This window comes from Mercenaria mercenaria, chromosome 11 (genome assembly GCF_021730395.1).
Source record: "Mercenaria mercenaria strain notata chromosome 11, MADL_Memer_1, whole genome shotgun sequence".
NCBI lineage: Eukaryota > Metazoa > Mollusca > Bivalvia > Venerida > Veneridae > Mercenaria > Mercenaria mercenaria.
In genome coordinates this window covers 71,314,343-71,334,604 of record NC_069371.1, presented here as the reverse complement: position 1 = coordinate 71,334,604, position 20,262 = coordinate 71,314,343, and the positions used below count along the sequence as shown (strand labels likewise).

The window sequence follows — 20,262 nt, the reverse complement described above, 5'->3', positions numbered from 1 at the left end:
TATGCAAAATTGCAAAATCGCAAACTATTTGACGATTCATGGAATATTTGAAGCATTGATGGCCTAAGCAGAGAAAGGTAGGCACTTTTCTCTATTTAACCGTATTTTCATTCTAGTAATTGACATTGGGATATATTGTAAATATTATTCATTTTCAGGTCTGTGCTGGTCGTAAATATGGTAAGTTATTTCCAAAAATAAAATAGACCTTTGTATGGTGTATCATGTTGTTTTTTTTTAAGTAGAAATATTATATGACCCGACTACTTTACTACTGTTGCACAAGAAGTCAATTCTACGCTCGAAGCATTCTGTAATCATATTTATATCTTACTCGTTTCTACTTTCTGTAAAGTTACATTGGTACAGGAAACGTCAATAGTTTCCATACACTGGCGCCTGAATTTAAAGCAGCCTGCCTCCAGATCGTTCAACAACATTTTTTTAGATATCTTAAAATAAATGCTATATTTCTTAAGTAGGCTTTAAAACTTTTTACTACTTTTTTACGATGAAAATCGAAAAGTGTTTATCACGCTTCTACTCGATGTAAACTGCCTCGATTACAAATATCTATACTTTGAGGTCATTATTCACTACTTCAGCTATAGCGCTATTGGCTACGATGACGGAAAAATGTCTTTATTGCCGCGGCGGTCCGGGTTTCGATTCCCGGCACGGTCATCTTCTCGTCTTGAATTTGAACTTTTAAAATATTTTAGAAACAAAAATTCATATTCTAATGTTCATAATAAGACCAAACTTCAATTTGAAAGAAAGATTTTTTTAGCAAAATCTGGAGAAATGCTGCTGTATATCGGGTACTTGACGTAATTTAACTCTCATAATAAGACCAAACTTCAATTTGAAAGAAAGATTTTTTTAGCAAAATCTGGAGGAATGCTGCTGTATATCGGGTACTTGACGTAATTTAACTCTCCATGGGCTTTTGAACAAATTCATTATATTAACATTACATTTTTATACGTGTAGATACGTATATAATAAAAAGGTTCTGGAAATATGCATTCGTTCTTCAGAGGAAGAATATTGCGCTCCTGAAGTCGCTGCAGAACTCGTGTATATTTCTCGATACAAAGCTTATAACCTATAAATATTGACTGTATTTTTAAATGATTGAACCACTCGGGACATTTTATGAGGACATAGTCATACAGGCAACACAAGAGTTCCATCTATAAGCCATCCACAACAATATTGATCAGTAAGGTCAACAAATTCTTACTGTTACGCCTCGACAAATTCTTTTAGTTTGAATTAGTTTGATTTGTGCAAGTTACTTGTGGGATAGTCTGCGATGGAGAAAGATCACTTGTTGACAATAATAACCTGCAATATAGAAATATCTGTGAACAGACGGAAAACATTCAATAGAAAACCCGTTTTTTCCTATCATATACCAGAAAAAATATAATAATGAATATAAAAGAACACTTAACATTATACTAAACATGTTTTTGTTAATAACAAAAACATGTTAAGTATGTTAACTTCTGTTATCATTTTTTTTTTAAATTGATTGCCATTACCATTCAAAATTTATCAAGTGCGGGGAAGAAATTCACATTTTTTAAAATCTTTCCTCACAGAATTTATGAAAACACTCCAAGAATTTGTGTCATCGTGCTTTGAATTTACATACTATTGTCCTGTAATGCAAAAAAACGTATCTTACAATAGAAGCGATTTCGTACTACGTGAGGTCGTTTAAAATTCGACGGAAAACGCCGATCTTCCCCGCCTATTACAACATCCTACCCTATTACACCCTTTTAAGTGAAAGCTGTCCATCTTCCCCATCCTCCCGCCATTAATTTCTGATTTGCCAGTTTTTCAATAACAATTTAGGTAGATGAAAAAAATGGCAGATCAGTTTTTTCTCTCTAACCAGTACTTGACTTGTCGGGCTGGGAGAAAAAATAGACCGGTCATTTCTTAACCCCCTCTCGTATGCTTATCCTATCAGGTAGGGGAAGAAATTGACCAGTCAGTTCTTCCCCTCTAGCCTGTACTTGACCTGTCTAGTGGGAAAATGAAATTGACCGGTCAGTTCTTTCCCTCCTAGCATATACTTGACCTATAAGCTGGGAAAAGAAATTGACCGTTCATTTTTTCCCCCATTCCCCCGTCCCCTAGCCAGTACACTTGTCGTCTGTATTTATGATAAACAATTATCACGGTATAATACCGTTAATTACGTCTTTGTGCTGCATCTGTTATTTGTTTACCAGTAATCGGATATGCGCCTACTTTCGAGACAAAATTATGGTAAGGGCCTGACATGCGCTTATTATCCTATACGGAATAACAGTAAGGCCGTATGCGCTTACTTTTGATATGCGCTTATATTCGAATATGCGCTTATTTACCAGATTCTACAGTATTTGATTTTTAGGTTGGGGAAGAAATTGACCAGTCAGTTCTTTTCCCCTAGAAGTACTTGACCTATCAGGTCGGGGAAGAAATTAACCAGTCTGTTCTTTCCCAACTAGCCATTACATGACCTGTCAGGTTAAGGGAGAATTGGCTGGTCAGTCCCCCCCCCCCCCCCCCCCCCCCCCACACACACACACACAATCCTAATCCCGTACTTGACATGTCAGGTGGGGAGAAGTAATTGTCCGGTCAGTTCTTTTCCCCCTAGCCAGTACTTGACCCTTTCAGGTAGGGCATTAAATCGACCAGTCTAATCTTTCCCCCTAGCCAGTACTTGACCTGTCGGGGTGGGAAGAAAAAAAGACCGGTCAGTTTTTTCCCTCTTAGGATATATTTGACCTGTCAGGTGGGAGAAGTTGACAGGTCAGTTCTTTCCCCCATTGCATATACTTGACCTATCAGGTGGGGAAGCAATTGACTACTCAGTTCATTCCCCGTTAGCCAGTACTTAACCTGTCGGAGAGAAGAAATTGACCGGTCAGTTCTTTCTCTCCTAGCATTAACTTGACCTGCCAGGTTGGGGAAGAAATTGACCTGTAGATTTTTTCCCTCCGGCCAGTACTTGCCATGCCAGGTGGGGAGAAGAAATGGTCGACAGTTCATCCCCCTTCTTTCAGCCCGTATTTGTTCTGTTATGTGGAGGAAGCAACTGATCCGTCATTGTTTTCCTCCTAGCCAGTACTTGACATAGCAGGTAGGGGAAGAAACTGACCAATCAGTTCTTTTCCCCCTAGCCAGTATTTCCTATCAGGTGAGGGAAGAATATGACCAACTAGTTCTTTCAACCACTTCCCCCTTGCATATTCTTGACCTATCAGATAGGGGAAGAAATTGACCAGTCAGCTATTTCCCCCTAGCTAGTATGGGGGAAGAAACTGGCCGGTCACTTCTTTCCTACCTAGAAAGTAAGGGAAAAGATGGTGCATTATATCCAAAATAAATTCATCAATCGGAGTCGATAAGCTATCTCTTTTATACTTGCAGATACATATAAAACACAAAATGAATTCTGCAATTCTGTTCCTAAACGCGCATGTCATAATAAGTGTCATAAATGATTTAATAAAGGAGATCAAAATTACCAGGGGGCAGGGGAATGATTACAGGGGCTAAGTGTTTCGTAACACTTTTAACCCATTATTTTTCGAGGAGCAGTCAAGTCATCAAAAGGGGTATGACTCCGACCCCTGGATCTACCCATGCATGTGATGTTTGAAAGTACTTCTTTATAAAATCTAAATTATAATTTTAAAGTATTAAAAATAACTTTTGTCATAATGTCATAAGTGTTTCATAATGGACTTTAACATGTAACAGGAGAAACTGATGCATTATAACTCTAAATAAGTATAAGAATTGTGTAAAGAAAAATTGACAAGGCATCTTTTCTTTGTACACATATAAAAACCAGAATGAGTAGTCATACAATATGACAGTACTAAGTGAGCATGCGGCTTTCTCCATAACATTGATGCAATGCTAAATACTTCTATCTGTACATTAAAATGATGCAGAAAAAGACTAAGTACATGCATAAATAAATGGAAATAGGCAGTCATTGACTCTTGCGCAATCTTAAAACCTTCCTTTTAACTTTGTTATATTTTACAGTGTTTCTTATACTACTGGGTTTTGTTCTCGTACTGTTTAGTTTCTCAACATGACCATTTCGGCTTGGGTGGTTCCAATACTCCCGCTTTCATAGCCTTGGGTATTGTATAATCACCCCTTGGATATGTTGCCTGCTTTTTAATTTTTTCTTTTGACAGTTCCCGTGATACGCAGGCTCCATAACCTCCGATCCCCTTCCTAAATTCCAGTTTGTTTAGTTCTGCCAATTGTTTTCTCGTTTGGGGCAAACCCATTATTTTATCTGGGGACATAACGCCGCTCTTCATGGAATTACACGCCTAAACACTTGTATCCTTGAAGGTTCCATGTTCACCGCCGTTTGAATACATCTGTGAAATATATCGATGTCTCTTATTTGCTTTTTGTACTTTTTGCATGTGTTCTGCTCAATCCGTGACTAGAGGGTGTGGACGGTAGCATGCATTTCCACTACCGTTCATGAACAGGCTCAATCAAACCGAGCCTGCAACATTTTCGTTTTTGTCGTGTTGAGCGACCTGTGAAGTCTCCACGTTTTTCTATTTTATATTTCAGAAGGAAAATGGTGTTTAAAACGGCAACTAAATTTAAGAATTGGATTTGATAAGGCACCGTTTTTTGATATGTACTAATATAAAACCAAAATGACTAGTTATACCAATTGGGGATGAGGCTGTCTTGAACATATGTGCTTAAAATACTTCTATATGTTTATTACAATGATAAAAACAAAACAAAACGTACACTTTAACTTTGTGAAGTTATGTAGTGTTTCATAACTGATTATTTTATGTCATAGGAGAAAATGATGCATTATAACCCGAAATAAGTTCATGAATTGGAGTTGTTAAGGCATGCTTTCATTATATGTACACATATAAATATCAGAATAAGTAGTTAAACGTATAACCCAAAAATTTAAGAATTAAGAATTGATGTACACATATGTATGACTAGTTAAACGTAACGATGAGAATAACTTAAAATTATTTCTGCTTGAAATACGTTTATATGTTCATTTAAATCGATTTTATATGTCATAAAGGAGTAAATGGTGCAATTTTATATGTCATAAGGAAGTAAATGGTGCATTTTAGCCCCAAATAAGTTCAAGAATTGGAGTTGATAAGGCATCCTTTCATTATATGTAGTGTCCACATATAAAATCAGAAGAAGTAGTTAAACCATATGATATTACAAAGTGAGCATGTGGTTTTTGAAAAGTAACATTTATGCAATGCTATAATCCTGTTTCTTTACATTAAAATGATAAAAGACAGGAAATCGTCTTTTTGACTTATAAAATAGTGTCTCACGCGGGATTTATATATGTCATAGAGAGAAATGATGCAATCCCCCAAAAAGTTAAATAACTGGAGTTGTAGCAATTATCTTTTCTTTATATGTACACGTATAAAAGCCAATATTAATGGTTATATCAAATTCCTTATGCTATATGACTGTTACCACATGAATTTGTGGCTATCTTGACATTAGAATGCTATTATTAATTAACATCATTGAATAATATCCCATATTTTTTATATAGTTTAATAGAAATGTTGTGGTGGAAATGAAAAATCATTTCTCCTCCCCCCTCCGCCCCTACCCCACAGAGCTAGTACTGAACTGAACGGTCAATTTCTTCCCCCAACTGACAGGTCAAGTACTGGCTTGTGTGTGGAGGATATGGGGGTGGAGAACTGACAGGTTAATATTACCCCCACCTATCAGGTCAAGTACTCACTAGGAGGAAAAGAACAGACTAGTCAATTTCTTCTCCCACATGACAAGTTAAGTACTGGCTATGGGGAAAGAACTGACAGGTTAATTAATTACTTCTCCCATCCAACAAGTCATGCACTGGCAATGGGGAAAGAACTGACCAGCAGTAATTTCCTTACCTTAGAAGAAATTGAAACAGGAAAAAGGTCATCAATTAAAAAGATAAAACAGAAATTGAAATAAGTTCATTTAGAAACATTTCTTTAATTTACACAAAATATAAAAAAATATTTCTTATTTCATTTGAAATTTGAATGAAAACCGACTGTCGGGTATAAAAATACAGGCTATTTAAGAATACCCAAGAATAAGCCAGTTGAAATAATTGACTAGCCAGGAAAAGTGACGAGGGGAAAAAATTGACTAGTTAGTCCACCCATAACAATGATCAAGAGCAGCCAGTTGCAATTTGGGCGAAAAATTGACTTAGGGGAAAGAACTGACTAGTCAGTTTCTTCCCCTGGGAAAAACTGGCTAGTCAGGGAAAATACTGACTGGTACACCGGTATTTGTTCGGTAACTGTTCCTAAAACGATAATCGTGTGAAAAATGAGAAACGTGAAAATTCGTTTCCAGGTACGCAAACGCACTGTTGAACGAGAATCGTGTAACGAGAGTATATTTATACATTTTTTTCTACTCAATACATTGAAATATACTTGTTCATTTTGCTAACAATTAAGGGGATGCGGATCTTATTTAAATGATCTGATTACACATACTTAAAAGGATATTTTTCTTTGCATTTAGCGTAAAATGTTCTATCATAGATTATCGATGACGTGTCATGTGAATTTACAGTATTTAACTGGATCAAAAATAAATACTGGTATAATGTTTTCCCAGTCGTCACACATTAGTTTGTCAATCTGCATTGGAGGAAGTTGCACCCCTCACAGTAGTTTATTTGTCAGGGCCATGAAAAGAAGTAATAAAATTGTTAGCGTGTCCAATAAGCATTATTTTGTATCAGCCAGAGTTGGTTTTAAAATGCCGCGATGATTGTATTAAACTATGAAAATTAGACATTTTTAGAATCTCCCTTCACAGGTTTCAAGAAAATACTCCCGTAAAATAAGTGTCATCCTTTTTTAAATTTGCGTACTATTTTCATGAAATGTAGCAAAGTATTTTTCAGTAGAAGTAGCTTTATACTACATTAATTCGTATAGAATTCAACGGAAAACTCAGATCCTCCCCCACCCGCCCGCAACAACTTCCTTCCCCTTTATCCCCTGCTTAACGACAAATAACTCCTTCCCTATCCTCCCACCATTAATCACTGTCAATTTTTCAATAATAATTTTAAATTTTGTCTGTTTAGAAGTTGATATCACCTCTCCGTTGTCTAATGGTTAAGGTCGCTGACTTCAAATCACTTGCCCCTCACTGATGTGAGTTCGAGCCTCACCCGGTGCGTTGAAATCTTTGGGCGAGGAAGCCATCCAGCAGCCCTACAGAAGACCGTTGGTTCTACAATGAAATTATGCACGGAGGCGCACCTGGGTTTTTCCTCCACCATTAAAGCTTAATAGTCGTCATGTGAGTTATAACTGTATCGGTGCGATGTTAAACGAAACAAAAAAAGATCTACCTATGATCAGAATTCAGGGTCCTCTAATTAGCACAGGCTTGGTGTTTTCTCTCATTCCGCTAACGGTGTATAAGAAAGTGTTTATACATGTTTATAGTTAGGGTCATATCTACAGATCACATTTTCACTATATATTCTATATAAAGCCGCCATTTTGTTGTTTTGAGGTTTCAATTGTATCTTGAGCAGAAGATAGATAGAATTATTTAACAATAGGGAGCTGCACCCAACCTTTCAAATCAGTAGGAACGAACGTCATGGCCTGGTTATGCATGTATACAAAAGAAATTATTATACACTAGTTTTTAAACAATGGGCATCGTAGGTCATCCTGACTGTTCCGTTCTTGTTCCTGTGACAATAGTTTTATATTTCAGAATTTATTATCGATCATAAGCCATTGTTCTACCGTTGTGTTTTAGGAGTCAGTATTTTGACCGCACTCGGGCGTGAATTTAACGGTTAGACTCCTATAGCAGACGACAGTCACCAGGGCAGGTCAATTCTTGTTCAAGTTCCAGTTAGTCACCGCGTCACCATAATTTTCCATTAAGGACAAAGGAGAGGCCCATCTAGACAGGTCCGTTTTCTGGGGGGTTGGATTTTTGTTGTTGTTGTTGTTGTTGTTGTTGTTCTTATCACAGACAACAAAACTGGGTGACATTCTATCAATATAATATCGGACTATTGAAATATATTTACACCTCAGTAGACATAAAATTGTCAAGCTACCTTTCACGGTAGAGTACTTTTTATAGTAAACATAAGGGTCCTATAAGGTTGAGGTTTTAATACAAATAACAACCACAGAGGCTTTGTACAATTCTATTCACAAAATAATCTACATGCTTTACAATACATTTATACATTGAAATCGATTAAAGTGTTAAAGATAGGTATAGTAGACGCAACTTGACCCCGATGGTTGACCTTTGTATTATAATACATAATGAGGCACAACCTATTAATGAAAAGGAGTGTAGGTAAAACACAGGTTGCACGAGAAAAAGGAAATATAAATTTATGTAAATATAAATAGTGTATTGGAAAGTTTTAACTGATCAAAGGCAAATATATATACTTTGATACTGCAATGTATACAAACTTATTCAATATAATTATACACGGCTATCCTAAGCACTCTTGATTACTATAATGAAATAATCGATATGAATAATCAGCCTAAGGTCAACCATCGCGGTCAAGTTGCGACTACTATATTTATGCATGTGAAGTTAGTGTGTTTTAAATTCAACGGTACATTCAATGTAAATCACTGGCTAAACCTTTTAGTATTTCCACTGCACATAATATTGGTTGGTATTTCCTTTTCCCTTTGTCTTTATAACTTTGTAAATTTTAAGTCTGAACTGAATTATACATAATATTTTGGACTTCGGATTCATTAAACGTTCCAGAAAGCTCCTCTCCTGATATGCCTTGTAATCTGTACACATGAGTACCTCTGTATATGCATTGAAAATTACTCACAAATGTCAATTTTGTGATAAGATGTGTATGGCTTCAAGATTTGAAAAGACATTTGAAATTCAAACATCATAGTTCATAAGCAGCAAAAAGCATTATCAATCAGCAGCAGAAGCAACAACAGCAGCAACAGGAATATGAGTTAGATAATTAACAGCTGCAACAGCAAGAACAGTAGAAGCAGAAGCAGCATCATCAGCAGCAGCAGAGCAGTAGTAGCAGCAGCAATAAAATGGATTCGTAAATGTAAAAGTAAATGTTGAGTTCTGCTCAACCCGGGGCTAGAGGGCGCGGACGGTAGCATGCATTTCCACTACCGTCCATGAACAGGCTCAATCAAACCGAGTCTGCAACATTTTCGTTTTGTCGTGTTGAGCGACCTGTGAAGTTTCCACTTTTTTCTATTTCGATATGAAGCAGCAGCAACAAGAACATTGGTTCGATAAGCAACATCAGCGGTAACAGTTTTGAGCAAGGATGCCCAATATAAGTTTTTAATTTAGTTGTACCAGCACTGGTTTAAAACGCTGAAGAATTGTTCCTGTGATATTTGCTATAAATTTGCCCAGTGATTAAGCAAGCAACATTACTAAAGGCAACGAAACTTTGACGGTAAACAAACGACGGACATTTGGTGAATTTTATGTTAAAGTGAGCAAAATATATACGTGTCACAATGTTATTAACTTTCAAAATCTCTTAATCATTTGTTGTAATTATAATTAGCATGCACACAAACACACACGCATGAGCGCACATGTGCGTTTTAGTTTATCGTTGAGAATGTAGAAATAATGTAAATGTTTGTTTTGTAAGAGCATTCCCCTCAAAATTAGATTTTCATAAAGTAACTGCTTCTTATTTGATTAGATTTAAAGATGAATAATACAAAGACACACAAATATATCAATAATGCAACTGCCAACAAATAAAGAATATTCTAAACAACACATTGCCCTCATCATCAAAGATATTTCAATTGATGTTTTAAACCATGGCGACCATCGGGCTAGATCATCTTAAACATGGTGCCTATCAGCGGACTCTTAGCAAAATTTGCTATATCGGCGGTTTCTTTGCGACGGTACCGGCTTTCCTTTGCTATAAACAATGTCCAGGTCAATAAATGAGTCGAAAAATCGAGCTGTCATCCATGATAATAGGTATGCCGCTCAAAAAATATGTAGAGCACAGAACATTAGATTGTCCTTACTCTGTATTGTAGTGTTTACTTTTTAATTATCAGCCATTTTGTTCGCAAACTCGATGAAATTACATGTAGTTGGTGGTGTACTGACATGGAAAACTAGCCCGACCTTTTCCACAGTTTTTAACGAGTTTTTGCTTTGATATCATACGTATCAAGCGCACTTGTTAAAGACTGTGGAAAAGGTCGGGTTAGTGCTCCATGTCAGTACACCATCAATTAATTTCATCGAGTTTGCGAGCAAAATGGCTGATAATTAAAAAGGAAACGCTACAATACATAGTAAAGACATTCTAATGTTCCGTGCTCTACTTATTTTTGAGCAGCATACATATTATCATGGATGACAGCTTGATCATCCGATCTGGACATTTATTATAGCAAAGAAAAGCCGGTACCGACGCAAAGAAACCGCCGAATAGCAGATTTCGCTAAGAGTCCGCCGATATAGATAGGCACCGTGTTAAATGAAGTGAAATTTAATTCTCAGAATTACCCCATTTTTGTTTGATTCGGTCAGAAACATCCTTATATCACTGGATGGTAACTACGACGGTAACCGTGTGCTTGGATTTGTCTAATATGGCCGCTAAAAGCAAAAAAAACAACGGAAGGTCATGTACGTTCTTACAGATATTTAATACGTCTTGCTACGTTTGTCAAATTCTGTAAAGTACAGAGGTGCTCTGCCAGTGTGACTGCTATACATAAAAGAGAATATCTTGAACTCAGTTTTTGCTTTCATCGGCAACCAATGTAAGTGGTACAATGCTTGTCTGGAACTGTCAAATTTCCTCCTGTTAAGGACAAGTTTTGCGCACATGTTTTGAATACGTTGCAACTTACGCACTTCACAGTTAGCTACACCATACAGTACGACATTGCAATAATCCAGATGTGATATAACTAGAGGCAAAACTAAAATTTCAGTGGCTGCTTTTATTGAGTATTTTCGGATGTTCTTAATTCGTAGGTAATTCAACATGGCTGTACGACATTTGCGATTTATATGATCTTTAAAGTTCAAGGTTTCGTCAAGAATTGCACCGAGATATCTAATTGTGCTTTCTTGTTTGACATCATCACCAGCAATGTTAATGGAATTTGTAAGACATATGTTCAATTGAGGTCTGCTGCCAAACATATGCTATATGATCATCAGCAAAACCGTAGACTGATATGGATTTTGGAATGACATCAAAAGGAGTTTCAGCATAGGTGAGATACAGCCAATGACCAAGGCAGCTGCCCTGGGCACACTGCATTCAAGATTGCGGTCTGATGAATATACATTGTTGATATTAATCTTACAAGTACGAGGCTTTAAATAGGAGTCTACCCATCGAAGAGCTGTATCGTAGACGCCAAATTGTGCTTTTAGAACATTTAGAAGAATGCCGTGGACGACAGTGTCAAATGCTGCTCTTAAGTCAATCGCAATAAGGCCGGTGACTTCCCTTTTCTCCATATCACTTAGAAGATCATTGACTAACCGAAGTAGCGCAGATTCACAGGAATGGTATTTCTGTATGCAGACTGGTTCTTAGGCAAACGACTGTTTTGATTTACATGTTTGTTTAATCTGAAAGAACAGCTTTCTCAAGAAGTTTTGATAGAAATGATTAATTACTCACAAGACGATAATTGGAAAGCTCTAGTTCAAGGCTTTCTTGAGAAATACCTTGTTGTAATGAGAGATTCTTCAATTTAGTGATACGAGAGAGAAGGTCATCTACATGTAATTTCAGAATACGTTTTTGTACGTATGGGGGGATACAGTGTTGTTACATTTTCTGGTCTTTTGGATCATGATCATGCAGTCCATTCTACCTACCTGTACCTGAGTTCCGCTTAGGCCGGTGCTAGAGAGCTTGAGAGGTGTTGCACATTTCATTACCTCTCATTAACAGACTCAATCAAACCGAGTCTGCTTTTATGCTTCTTGGTTGCATTCCTTGCTTCCAAATGATCTTTTTACATTGTTTTTGCTATTAACAGTGCCATTTCGACGTCTAGATGTTTGTTTGTTTCTTTCTTCTATGTTACATATACGTTATAGTATGTCTGTATATTATGAGAGTTTAATAATTTACACATTTATGCATGAACTGCTGTAGGCTTTCGTGTTTTTTTCTCCTAATGGATTTATTTCTTTTCTATAATTCTTTTCTTAAGCGTAGCAGTGAAATTTTCTAATCTAAAACACCAGTGGGAGAGGAATGGCCACAAAAAAGCAATGATCAGCACCATCAATCTTTATAGTAAATTCAAACACAAAGACCTTTTACAAAGTATGATAGGCTGCAAGTGCAAGAATACCATTGTTCATTATGCATGTTAGTTCAATAGTAGGGTCATATTAAAAGCTTTGTTTCCTGTCTTTCAAACTCACACTTTAAAAGGAAAGGATTCACTAGCTTGTTTATGCATGTAGTGACTTCTGTTCTAATTTCACGATTGTTTATATGCATTTCGATGAAAAAGGGCAAATATCAAGTATAATAGTAGAGTATTCAAATGCCATGTCACAAAAAAGCTAACTGAATGAATCGATGACATAAGTAAGACGTATGTTTTAGCCATAGACATTTCCTCTCTTCTGATGCTAAATAACACTAAGATACCTGCTTACATACATGAACTTAACCATAACTTGCTAAATCAAGTCAAAATAGCCATATATTTTTGTTTTGAAAAAGCAGGAGAATCTTTGAGCCTTTGCATTGCATGTCGGATAGTAAGAGTGAACAGGTATTTGAAGCATCATTTCATTCTTAAAAGTGGTACGAGAGATACCTGCTTACATACCAAAGCTACAGAAGTATTTGCTAGCTAAATGAAGCGGCATAACTCTGCAATGAAGTTAAGGTCAGACTTGCAGATCCTTACTTTGCATGTTAGAGAATCCTAACTATTGATCATTAAGACACCTGCCTTCGTACAAAAATATAGAAATTTTATTTAGTGAATCGGGAGAAGCGTCCTTCATTTGTAAAAAAAGGCAAAGTAGAATGGACATGTATTTTGCATGTCAGATCATCACATTGAACAACTTGTTTAAAACAATTCCCACTAGTCATTACGGATATAAAATCTTACAAATGATAAAAAAGAGTATGTGAAGTCGACGAGTCGACGAACAAATGCGTGCAATAGGTCGTCGTATCCTTGAAGTAGTCAAAGTAAATCATCTTTTGAAATAGTGAAATAGCTAATGTTTACAGGGGTTCATTTTAAGTTGGTAGATAAAAGGGCAAACAAACGTTGTTTATTTTTTTTTTCTGCTTTAGAATACATTTTAACTATGATTTGAACTACACACCAATATCAAAATATAGTTTACGTCTTTAAATCTTATACAGCTGATGCTATATTTATCCTCCTAATATCAAACATTCTATCTCTAATGAAATCATATTTAATAGTAAACATCATCTTATAAACAAATATCTTGTTTAAGTATGATCAAACTGCATAGAATAATTATCTATGTATCATTCTGTTTTATCATCGACACTATGTATACATATAGAAATCACTATTATATATATATAACTACAGACAAGTTTACTAGGGAAAAAACAGCTATAACGTACATTTGACATCTTAACAGAAAACGGTCTATTTCCTAGCTTTATGAGCAAAACCATGAAAATATTCAACATTACATGGTATAGATGATATCGACTTATCATTACTAGTAACCATAAATAAGACAAAATTAGTATTAACCAAGCTTAATCAGCGTTTTTTTAATAACCTTACTGTCTTTGGTTTGCATATTCATGATGTTAAATTACCTTGTCTCATAGACATTATGGTAGCATATTCCGCCAGAAGTGTGTCTTATATGTTTGTATGTGATGAATCACGTCTTAAAGCCATTGAAGTATTGTTTCAGAAATTGGTTCGCTTTACACTTTATGTTACTGTCTGCGCTGAGTATGATCAATGCTTCCGGAGATTCTGATTTACATGTTATAGTTGTTATTTTTTGTTGTTGTTTTTGTTTTTGTTTTTGTTTTTTTTTTTTCAAAATAATTCTTGAGATAAATGAGGAGAGTTGAAAACATGTATTGTATCATACCTTTTGAGAAGAAAAAGGACATGGAACTGGGCTGCATTTGTACGACCGTCTATCGGTCCATTCATTCGTCACACTTGATACTCCGTAACTGTGCCATTTATCAAAGGATTTGAAGTTCACGCGACAAATGTTCTCAAAACGGAAGCAGTAACGACGTGTCGTGTACAAGTCCCAGCCCTGCGTCTTCAAGGTCAATGTCACAAAATGTAAAAATGCTAAAATGTCTTGTTCGTCTCACAGGCATATCTCTACCATACATCAATTGATTTATATATTATTTGATATTATTTGGCACAAAGACCAAATGTACGATCCAGAATATTAACTTAAAAGTTAAGGTCATACTTGAAGGTCAATTCATTTCTATGTAATTTTCCTGTCCGGTCACTATCTTAATCATGCATGCATTGTTTAATATCTAACTTGGCACACACATCCGATACAGCAACACAACGCGTCGCATGCAAGACGAATAGATAAAAGTGTATGTTGCACACAGATCAAGAAGTTTATGTCATTTATGACTTTTTTCACTGGCTATAAAACGTGATACTTTACATGCAAATAAATAAGATACATTTCCAAGGAAAAAAGCTAGCATGTATGCGACAGTGCTTTGGATAGTAAGGGGTGATGCACATTTCATTACATCTCATGAACAGACTCAGTCAACCAAATGTACGAGTATTTTGCTTCATTCCGTTCAATGCTTCCAAGGGATCTTCATTGTGTCGATAAGTTTTTCATGCTTGAGAAGTATAACATTAATGTTATGATTATGTGTTTGTTATCAATTTTCCTTCTTAAGTGCGAGAACGATAGTTCTGAGAATTTCATTCATCCAACCATCAACGAATAATATTTGTTTTTGTTTATGTTTGCAGATTTAAAAAAAAAAGAGGCATTGAACGCGAAATGACTTGGAAACGTAAAGGAAGACGAACGTCGGGACAAAAATCGAAGCGCTTTAAATCACAGGCGGTGATAGGTTTGCTTCTACACTATATAGAATACAATTTATACATAGAAAGTTAAATCACCGTTTTAACTTAAAAAATGATTAAAAAAAATATTTCTGCTATGATTTATGAATTACTTTCCAAATGTATTCTTATATTTCTTCTTGTCAGATCAGAGTTTGTAAATGAAGTACAAAGGAATATAATGTAGTATTCATCGCACTTGTGTACGTATGCAAATACTGCAAATGTCTTTCCTACCTTCAATGTCAAGATTTATTAATTTTTTTCGAGAACAGATTGAAAAAAAGATTTTTTTCTCCTGAGCAAACTACTGTAACAGATATTTGTCTAAATCCAATAGTAGACAAACAATGACCTGCAATTATATGTATATGTACGTTTGAACACACATGTTACACAAATACAATGATGTCTAATGAATAATTTGCAGACCAGATGATTAATTTTCAGTTGTGTAAATTTATTTATATTAAGTAAAGATTGCAAAGATTGCTGATGCCTTCAATTTTCAAAGTAAGACAAACATTATGAAAAGCGGCTTATGCATTCATTTCTAAGTCCTCCAAATTACAAAAGATTTTTTTTTAACTAGAATTGATATTTTAATGATTAGTCTTTAGAAGAAAAAAACAAGAAATAACTTATGCCTCTGATTAACATATATCGTCAGGTATCCAGTTGGGTAAGGTAACGATTAAAAAGAAATTATAACTGAGAAAAAAAAAACTGTGCAAGTTACAATTATCAAAATTTCATACCAACTTTCATTATGTTTAGCATCTCTAGCGTTTATTAATCAGACAGTGATACTTCGAAAATGGCCAAAAATCAACATTATATATTTTCTACACATATCCATGCGTTTGATGGAAACTTCGCACAAACCTTAAAGAGCATATTGTTAGCTTAGTTATAAACTTGCATAACAAGACAAAATTACTTTCACTTTTTACTAAGAAAATGTAGCTGTGTATGTCTTGAAAAAATCTCCGAAACTAAGGAAGGTACTGTTATGAACTTTAAAACAGGTTATAAGGATCATAGGGCCAGTTCATGTCCATGGTCTAATATTTCGTACTTTAATTTTGACAAAATAACTTCCCTTTTTGCATTTAGAAGTGACCTTAAAGAAGTATTTTGTTTAGTAAAACCTATGCCTTTTCACACAATTTTGAATCATTAAAAAAGTACTAAACACTTCAACTAAATTACCAATGTCCAAATAATCAAATAATAAAACATAAAAAAAGTGTACACGACATTTGTTGACTTGAAAAAATGCGTTGACTTAGTCTGTAGAAAAGGTATATGGTTTAAATTAATGATATATGGAGTTTCATCTAAGCCTGTGTAATACTGTAGAATTATGTGTGAGAGTCAATGGATTGCTTACTGATTATTTTGTGTTTTATATGAGTGCTTCACAAGGGAAACCATTCTCCACTTTCCCAACATCTTTTAGTACTTTTCGTTGACGGTATGAACGAACAATATACAATCATACTGTAGAGAGGTCTAGCCTTAGGAAAAATTTCAAAACCACATGTTGATTCGGTTCTTTTTAAAATGTTATAAGAAAGACCTAGCCAATGTAGGGATAATAAACTTTTTTTGGTGTATTAATATCTGCAGAAGCCCGCGGGATTGTTTGTGACCGGTCTCGGTCACAAACATATGCCAAGGGTTTCTGCAGACGTTAATACACAAAACAAACGTGTATTGTCGCTATTCTTGCATAAAAAACACGACAACTAAATGCATTGTTTTCATATGTGATGACTACGATTCCGGTACATTTTTTAGTTACCATTCGGTTGTTCTTGGAAGCGGTAAACATGTTTTAAATATCCATAACCGGGACACACATGTCAACAACACTAGCAAAAGCGTGATTTGAAGTTTTTGAGCATCTTATTTTTATTTCTAGTTATTACAAACGTTACATTGCCAATAATTTTGCATATAACTTAAAAAATTAATTAACAGGAACACAATTTTAAGAATAATAAATTTACATTCGAATTATTTTGAGTACGAACACATTTATAGTACGAATGAGTACGAAGGAAGTGACTAGCTTTTGAGGTTTATTATTTGAATTCTGCGAAAAACCAGGTAAAAACATACCGACTGATACGAACAATTATCATTGATATAAAACCTAAAAAAGAGCAATAGCACAAGTTACACATGATACTTAAATAATAAATGTTTTCAATGCATTAATTACTTGGTGCAAAGGTGCAAAGTTGAAATCGTTTATTGAAAGGTAGACAAAATTGTGTCCTGACTCTCTCAGAGACTTCGGAGCAAACGTCCAGGGATGTCAGATTTGCAGGAAAATAATGTGCGTGCGTGCGCGCGTGCATGCGTGCGTGCGTGTGTGTGTTCGTGCGTGCGTGCGTGCGTGCGTGCGTATGTGTGTGTGTGTGTGTGTGTGTGATCTGGTTTAACGTCTTTTTCAACGGTGTCTTATAGCAGTGAGCACATTACCAAGTTTTTAGTGCTGTCCTTGATTTAAAGGAAAACCTTTTTCTTAGTCCGTAACAGTTAAAAGAATTCTACATAGCATGCTTTAAAAAGCCAGAGAGAACCAGATTCATGGTTTTCATCTTATGACAAGCACTTTGCTGAAAACGCGATTTTATGTTAAGTAAGACGTTTGAAATAACAACCTAATTAACTGTTGAGACTAATATTTTATTTTACATCTAATAGAAATTACAAAAGTAGCGAAGTCAGAGCGAGCAGCATTGGCGGAAAAAGAATCAGCGAAGCCAGAGCGAGCGGCATTGGCAGAAATAATTAAGTCATGTTCAAAGGAGAAGAAACTTCCTAAAGCAGAACACTTACATAAGCTATATGTTGAGGATAAGGATAAGTCCGAACGTAATGTGGTTGAAGACGCATGCAAACATATTGCAAGTCGACTTGAAAAAATTGACGGCGTTATTGAGGCAAGGATCGGGTACAGGGAAGAAGATTTTGTTTGTCACTGTGTAGTGGACAAAGACGTGAAAATACCCGACGAATTTGAAGGATACACTATTGAATGCAATCCTATCAGCAAATTTAATGAAGAGGATAAAGCAGTTCTTGATAAAGAAAGACAGAACAGTCAGTTAATACCAACGGTACCAAAAATCATAAATGAGAAAAGAGACAGTTTGATGAAGAACCATAGTAATCTTATTGGAATTTCCTTCAGCATGCACAAATCAAAGCTTTACGAGAAAACAGGTAAACATACATGTGACGACAAGCCATGTGTCGTATTTAATGTAAAAGGAAAGGGGGTCATTCCTTTATATGAAGAAATGTTACCAAGTCACTTAGGGTCCTTTGACACAGATGTGAGAAATTCATATTTTGTCAGAAAAGTCGGTGGAAGTCCAAGAGATCTCCATATTGATATCAAAATAGGATGCAAAATAAGTACCGACACTGGTTCAGGCACTATTGGAGGATTTGTCGAACATAAAAGCATACCGATGGCGATCACGTGCGCTCATGTCATTTTAGATGATGATGAGTTAGGCCGTCTCATAAAAGATCCTAAAAAGGTGCCTTTGGGAAAACGCTGCTACCAACCCTCTAAGAATGGGTCTAATATGATCGGAACACTACATAGTGCGACGTATAACAAGTACGTAGATGTGGCATTTGTGAAATTGGATCCGTCTAGATTGCCAACACAGGGAGTGTTTCCAGACGTTAAAGATAAGACAGAGTGCAGTAATCCTTGCAATCATTGCTATGGTGTGTTTTGATTATAATCAACATTTTTTAATATTATTGTTTGTTGATTATGGCGAATATAGTTTAGAAACACATTATCTATTTTTAAGACGACGCGTATTTTACGACTTTTCTTGAAAATTAATTTTACAAGCCGACCCTATTTCAGTCAGGTTGTGTTATAAAACTCCTCCATTTGTATATCTTTAAAGCTTGATTGAATATTGTACCGCCTTTTAACGTATACGCATAACCTTTTAATATTTAGTTTTTAAGACTCATATTGTTAAAATTTTACACACTTCAGTTGATTGAATATGTGCATGTACATGGTTTGCCAATTATATTTTCTTTTAAATTAAAGAATATTGACAATGAACCTTTTATTGCTTCCATGCAGTTGCTTCTTATAAATAATAATAAATAATAATTAGGTTTTATCAATGTATTAATAGGATATTGTCCTGATATCTCTTTTAGGAATAGCAAACAAATTATACTACAACACTGGTGAAGTAATACGTCCAGAAGATGTGTCTAAAGAAAGTGTCATCATAAAGTATGGATATAAGACTGGTTTCACCAGGGGACACATAAGTCAAATATCAACTTCTGTTCGTCTTGGTGAGTTAATGAAAAATCAGATTGAAGTTGTTTCTGATGACATTTTTCCCTTCAGTAAAAGTGGTGACTCTGGATCATTAGTATTTAGTGTAGATGGAAATAAACGTGTGAGAGCAATAGGTATTTTAGTAGGTGGTAGTCCAGGGAGAGATTATGTGACACCAATAACAGAAATTCTCAAGAGTATCGGTATGCAAAAGCCATATTTTCTCAAACCCTTTCATCCAATTATGCAATACTTGAAAAAATAAATACTTTCTTACATGTCTTGATAGTGATGCTGTTAAATAAGTCAAACAATAACACTTAGAAGGTAAGATAGGTAAGATAGGTGAAGCATCATCTTGTTTCATATGATAATCTTTGAATGACATAGCTTTACCTTGACCTTTTGACATTGCTTCTTACCATGTTAGGTGACGATCCGGAAAGCAGTCATTAAGAGCAATTTAAAGCATTTTTCTATTGGTTGCTGTAATAGCCCCAGAATGCATAGTCATGAGAGCAAATTTGAAAGAGGTCAATGCAAGGGTGCTAAATATCAAGTTGCTCAAAAAGTTCATGAAAGAAGTTGTTCTTTAAATCAAAATGATAAAGGTGCATCCAATATTACTTCAGACCAAGGTAAGCGAAAATTATTCAAGCGTTTCATGAGAAGTAGCTGTTTCTTTATTTGTTAATCGAAACC

At 35.4% G+C, this 20,262-nt stretch overlaps 1 protein-coding gene across 4 annotated transcripts in view; it reads right to left on the bottom strand.

Annotated features, from left to right (window-relative positions):
- LOC123533005 (inositol hexakisphosphate kinase 3-like) overlaps positions 1 to 20,262 on the bottom strand; it is a 374,160-nt gene that overhangs the window by 88,806 nt on the left and 265,092 nt on the right. The gene's annotated exons all lie outside the window — the stretch shown is intronic.